This window comes from Meriones unguiculatus, chromosome 11 (assembly GCF_030254825.1).
Source record: "Meriones unguiculatus strain TT.TT164.6M chromosome 11, Bangor_MerUng_6.1, whole genome shotgun sequence".
Lineage (NCBI taxonomy): Eukaryota > Metazoa > Chordata > Mammalia > Rodentia > Muridae > Meriones > Meriones unguiculatus.
Genome location: NC_083359.1, coordinates 76,274,974 through 76,281,770, shown reverse-complemented (window position 1 = coordinate 76,281,770; position 6,797 = coordinate 76,274,974).

Genomic DNA, 6,797 nt, shown 5'->3' with positions numbered 1-6,797 from the left:
AGGCTCCTGCCGTTTTCTGTTTTCTCCCTCTTGTGATATCTATCCCTTTTGCCCTTCTGAATGAGGATTGAGCATCTTCCCTAGGGTCCTTCTTGTTTAGCTGCTGTAGGAGTATAGATTTTTACTATGTTTATCCTATATTATATGTCTAATATCCACTTATAAGTGAGTATATACCATGTGTGCCTTTCTGTTTCTGGGTTACCTCACTCAGGATGATCTTTTCTAGTTCCATCCATTTGTCTGTGAATTTCATGATGTCCTCGTTTTTAATTGCTAAGTAGTATTCCATTGTGTAAATGTACCACAATTTCTGTATCCATTCCTCAGCTGAGGGAAGTTTGGAATTTTTCTAACTCCTGGAAAATTTCACCCCTGGATTCAGAACATATTGTCTGCATTTTGTGTAACTTTCACACTCAATTTTGACTTCTTCCAAATGCCACTTCCTTCACAAAGACTTTTTTGATCACTACTTTTCTTTTTATTTTAAAAAAAATATCTGCAAGAACTAAGTTGTTGTGGACTATGGTACCCCCCCTGTTTTCTCCTTGGATAATTTTACACATGTACATCCTGTCTTCTCTGCCAGTGAAAAATAGTTTAAAGTGTTCAATTCCATTTTTTTTGTTTTGTTTTGTTTTGTTTTTTTGAGCAATTTGTCTACCCAACAGAACCTAGCATAAGACATATTCTCCATGCAGAGTTGGGCTAAAGAAACTTGAAATCAGGAACCCAGATTGACAGCTTTGGAGCTTGGGGTTTGCAGCAGAAAACAATCCTTGTTGGCTGGTGGCCTTCACTGCCTGCTGAGCGCACACCAGAGACACAGAGCACTTTCCTCAGTTCAGGGCTCAGAGTCTGCCGTGCAGGATAATAGGAGCGAAGCTATAAAAGAAACAAGGAAATAATGGGCCCTGCGCGTCTGAAGATTTGGAGGGGCTTAAGGCAAGATGAGAATTATCAAGAAAGTAAACATGGCTGTTTCAAGAGCTTAGAGATTTAACTGAGTTAAATCCCAGGGCACCGTCCTGACACTTTAATTGAAATTAAAATTTAACATCACTCGGGTACGGACATGGCACTGAGTAAGAGCAGTCCTTTACTCTCAGCCTGTGTGTTCAGGAAAAGTCAGCCTGAGTTCTCTCCCCAGAAGGTTCTGTGGACCCGAGGAGTTCCTCAGCAGGGAGTCTCCAATCCAGCATCTCCAGTGCCTTATTTACTCCACACACAGGTAGCTTTGTGCACCCCATGTCTGTCAATTTGTTTCTTGACCCAAGGCCATTTACTCTTTAAATTGTTTTGCTGGGAGTGCTGTTGGCTTTTAAAAAATTCTGCACAACCTTTCTTCCTCTTCATTCGTGTGGGCAAATTCCTCATTTCTCTTCTTACCTCTGAAACCTCAGTCCTTACTGTCCATATTGCCCTGGGACTCATCGTGCCGAGACGCGTTGTCTCTGCTGCCCACGTTGTCCGGCTCAAGCTTGTCACAGATGAGAAAACCAAGGCCGGAATGCCAGAGTTTCTCAAGGTTGTGCAGTGATTTTATAGCAAAACTTCTTAGTAACCAAGTCTTCACTAGAGTGCAGCCTGCTGCTCCTACATAACACTGCCCACGCCATAATACACGTATGATAATAGCAACAACAGCAAAGATAAAATGAAACAATGTGCTGCTTCCGTGTATTTCACACTTCATCTCCCAGAATATATTAATACTCTGTGTGTGTGTGTGTGTGTGTGTGTGTGAGTGAGTGTGTGCGCATACTCACAGTGGCATGGCATGCATGTGGAAGTCAGAGGACAATCTTCTTCTTCTTCTTCTTCTTCTTCTTCTTCTTCTTCTTCTTCTTCTTCTTCTCCTTCCTTCTCCTTCTCCTCCTCCTCCTCCTCCTCCTCCTCCTCCTCCTCCTCCTCCTCCTCCTCCTCCTCCTCCTCCTCTTCCTTCTTCTTTTTGAGACAGGGTCTCCCTGTGTAGCCTTGGCTGTCCTGGAACTCCCTCTGTAGACCAGGCTGGCCTCAAACTCAGAGATCCTCTGTCTCTGCCTCTGCCTTTCGAGTTGGGGTTAAAAGCATGTGCCACCACACCCAGCTCAGAGGACAACCTTGATGTCAGTCCTTACCCTTAAGTCAGGGTCTTTTGCTCATTGCTGCCTAGTTCAGGTTAGCTGGGCTGGGAGTTTTTGGGGATCTCCCAGATGCATGCTGCTGTGCCCCACTTTTACACGAACCCTGGCAACTTAAGGCCCTCACACAGCAAGCCCTTTACCCACTGAGCCATCCTCCCAGCCTTCCAATTAATTTGTGAAAATAATGACAGTACGGACGGGGTTGGGGAAATAGCTCAATCGGTAAAGCGCTCGAGAATCCATGGGGCTCCCTGGCCAAGCAGCCTCGCCTATGTGGCGAGTTCCAGACCAAGGAGCAACCCTGTCCCTGAGAAAGAAAAATAAAAGGTGCCTAAGGAACAATGCTTGGGATTATTCTATGGCACACATGCATGCATATGAGCATGTCCACGTATGCACCCCACCAGACATAGTTAGCACTGATACACAACACACAGAGATAGCATTGGCTTGGTAGAGGTTAGTGAGCTAGCTTCCAAGCTGGGTAGACGCCGTATCAATATTTATTTTTCTAGCACTGAGCACTATTTAAAAATGAGTGCATATTTATAGAATACAACATGATGTCCTGATACATGTATACATTGCAGAATGGCTAAATCGTGAGCTCTAATTTTAGATAGGAATATTTATTAGGATTTTCCATAGCCTGGATAAAATATGCCCCACACTCCTCCTTTCTTTGTTATGATTCCCTGCTTACTGCGTAACCTCTCGAGGACTAATTTGGTTCTGCAGACACCCATAGCAAAGAGGTAGGCTGGCTAGGGAGTTTGAGCAGATGATTACCACAGAAAGGCTAAGCCCTCCATGAATGTCACTAAGCCGGTGGAGCAAGTCAGAGAGCAAGCCAGTCGGCAGTGTCCCTCTGTAGCTTCTCAGTGGTCCTCCACTTTCATTCCTTCCCCAGCGTCCCCTGTGATGGACTGTGATCTGCAAGTACACGCTGAAGTAAACCCTTTCTTCTAAAAAAGAAAATTAATAAGCTGGCATTTTAGTTACTTCAGGGGGGTGGTGGTGTATGTGTTATCCCCAGAGGGCAGTTGCTTTGGAGAGAAATGGCAGAAGGGTCTTTCTAAGACTGAGCAGCTGGGGCCAGATCCTCATTGGCAAAAGCTCTCCTGGGCCATGCTGTCTGCTTCCCCCCTAAGCACAGCCATCGAAAGAGCCTCACCATTGAAATTCTGTTTGGCACAGCCCACTTGATGCCAACACAAGATCATTCTTTCTTTCTCTCCCTCTTCCTCTTCCTCTCTCTGTCTCTCTCTGAGACTAAACTGGACTCAAACTTGTTATGTAGGCTCTAGCCTGGCTTTAAACTCCTGATCCTCCTGCCTCAGTTACCCAAGTGCTGGGAGCATAAATATGTACCACCAGCTCTGCTCCTAGTTAAGGTACTTTTCCAGGCTGAGTTTCATGCTACTAAAAACTGGTTCTAATACTAGACTTAGAGTAGGCTAAGAGAGCCAAGCAGCTGAATTAAAAGCTTGCTTTTTAATTCAGGTTAGGGTGGATTGCAATTATCAAAAGAAAAACAAAACAAAACAAAACAAAACTGAAGCCAGTGAGCTTTCTACACTTAGTTTTCAGTGTCCAGAAATCTTATTCTTAAATACATTTAGTAAACAATGGGTGGATCCTTCCTAGTACATCGAATTAACATCACAGTCCCACCCAAGGAGACTTAATGCAAAGGTTTTATGTTCCAGTAGGCTGGCTGGTAGGTAGCTTTGCTTCAGGTTTCAGTGACAGGGATAGCTCGGGTCTAGATCACCTGTCCTTCCTGTTCTTCCTTGGATGATAATCAGGCAGGGAACATTCTTTTTATGGTGGCGGCAAAATGATGAGAGAGACAGCCCTCAGATGCATGTCAAGCCTCTGCCTGTGTTGTGTCTGCTGACATCCCATTGGCCAAGGTAAATCACCCAACTTTCAGAGAACTTCTCTTTTTGCCCTCGGGAAGAGCCACTGAGTAACACAGCAACAGCTGTGGCTACTGGGAGGAGTGAAACCCTGGGACCCAGCCAGACAACATTAGGGTAGTTTTAAGACTGAGAGAAGCTTCTTTTTTCACCTTTTATTGGCTGCAGGAGAGCTACCGGGCAGGATAGGGGTGCCATGTGGCAGTGAAGTCAAAGTCAATGCTTGATACAGGACTTGAGGCACTTGTGCTGGGGGCATCTAGGAACTGATAAGACTGAAGCTCCAACCTTCCTGATTTGATGACTGGCATGCTAATCTATGTCTGTGTCTGTGTCTGTGTCTGTGTCTGTGTCTGTGTCTGTGTCTGTGTCTGTGTCTGTGTCTGTGTCTGTGTCTGTGTCTGTGTCTGTGTCTGTGTCTATGTCTATGTCTGTCTATGTCTATGTCTATGTCTCTGTCTCTATACCTATCCTTATCCCTATCTCTATCGCTATATCTACCTGTCTATCTCTCTCTATTTTTCTGGGAAGAGAAAGCTGGCAGGTACCCCTGGAGCTGCCAGTCTTGAGTGGATGAAAAATGGGTTTATCCACTCCTAGGCATATATCCAAAAGATGCTCAAGTATACAACAAGGACATTTGCTCAACCAAGTTTGTAGCAGCTTTATTTGTAATGGCCAGAATCTAGAAACAAACCAGATGTTCCTCAACTGAGGAATAGATACAGAAATTGTGGTACGTTTACAAAATGGAATACGACTCAGCTATTAAACACAAGGAAATCATGAAATTTGCAGGCAAATAGTGGGAACTAGAAAAGATCATTCTAGGTGAGGTATCCCAGAAGCAGAAAGACACACATCATATATCTTTACTTATAAGTATATATTAGACATATAATATAGGATAATCATACTAAAATCTACCTAAGGAAGCTAATCAAAAAGGAGGACCCTGGGTAAGTGCCAATCTTCTTTCAGAAAGGCAAATGAAACAGACATTGGAAGAGGGAGAAAGCAGGGAACAGGTCAGGAGCCTATCACAGAGGGTCTCTGAAAGACTCTACCCAGCAGGGTATTGAAGCAGATGCTGAGACTTATGGCCAACCTTTGGGCAGAGTACAGGGAATTTTATGAAAGAAGGGGGAGAGAGAAAGACCTGGAGGGAGCAGGAAGTCCACAAGGAGAGCAACAGAACCAAGAAATCTGGGCCCAGGGGTGTTTTCTGAAACTGAGACTCCAACCAAGGACCATGCATGGAGATAACCTAGAACCCCTGAACAGATGTAGCCCATGGCAGCTCAGTATCCAAGGGGGTTCCCCAATGATAAGAACAGGGACTGTCTCTGACATGAACTCATGGGCAGGCTCTTTGATCACCTCCCCCTAAAGGGGGAGCATCCTTACCAGTCCACAGAGGAAGACAATGCAGCCAGTCCTGATGAGACCTGATAGACTAGGGTCAGATGGAAGGGGAGGAGGACCTCCCCTATCATTGGGCTGGGGGAGGAGCATAGGAGAAGAAGAGGGAGGGAGGGCAGAATTGGGAGGGGATAGAGGAGGGGGCTAAAGCTGTGATACAAAGTGAATAAACTGTAATTAATATAAAAAAATAAAAATAATAAAAAAAGAAAAATGGGTTTACCTGTTGAAACATTTGTGTTCCCTCTTCTTCAGAAACGTGCTCTGTGGAAACACAACCACATCACCACTAAGTGTGGTGAGAAAATTGAGGAGGCAAGTGGCTTTGGCACTGACAGTAGAGGAAATCTTTCTTTACACTGTGTTTCCGTGCCTGTTTCGCCCCCCCCTTCTTCTCTTTTCTAGTCCCCCACAGAACCAAGGGCCTTGTGCCCCCTAGGCAAACGTTTGACCACTGACTGCTTTCATCTTTTCATGTGATGACACCATAAGGGTGTCTACCTGAAATCTTGCCTGTGTGTCTGTGCTTAGGGCTCACCCCAACACTCTCATGCATCCATTGCCTCTTTAAGACCCTGTCTTCAAATCATGGATCTCAAAGCACCAAGGGGTCAGTTTTATGGGGGAAGACTGAGGTTTAGTCTATAACAGGGTTCAGTCTATAACAGAAGGAGTAGGAAAAGAGGGAGTCACAATGACATTCGTCATGATTAACTTCCTCTTGTTCTCTCATGATGATGAGGACGACAATGATGATGAGGACGACAATGATGATGATGATGACGATGATAATTGTGATGATGATGATGATGATGATTCATACTCCTGTTTGCCTCCCCCGTCTTTGTTTCCAGCTGGTTGATTTATGCTGGTCCGTCTTCCATAGATTACCTAAGGGTCTCTAAGTTCAGGCCTTGTGTGAGTAGCTGGAACCAAACTGAAAAGTTTTGTTCATCTAACTGCAACTTTTCTCTTCGTTACTCTTGACCAATCCATAGTGTCCATTCTGGGTTAGATGTAAAAATTTGGGCAAGAATAGAAAAGAATGTGTATTGAAGAAAAATCATGATTTATATCTTTCATTTTTTATTGTTATATATTTCTGAGTGTGTGTGTGTGTGTATGAATACGAATGTGTGCATGCCCTGGCATGTGGGTGGAAATCAGAGGAGAACTTGTAGGAGTCAGTTTTCTCCTTCTACCGTGTTGGTAGCAGGCACTATTACCCATTGAGCCATCGGGATGCCCGCTCCTCCCGTTTCAACAGTTGTTAGGCATTCCCTTTATATTTAAGCTAAATTCTTTTGTCCTACGTAGTATTTTG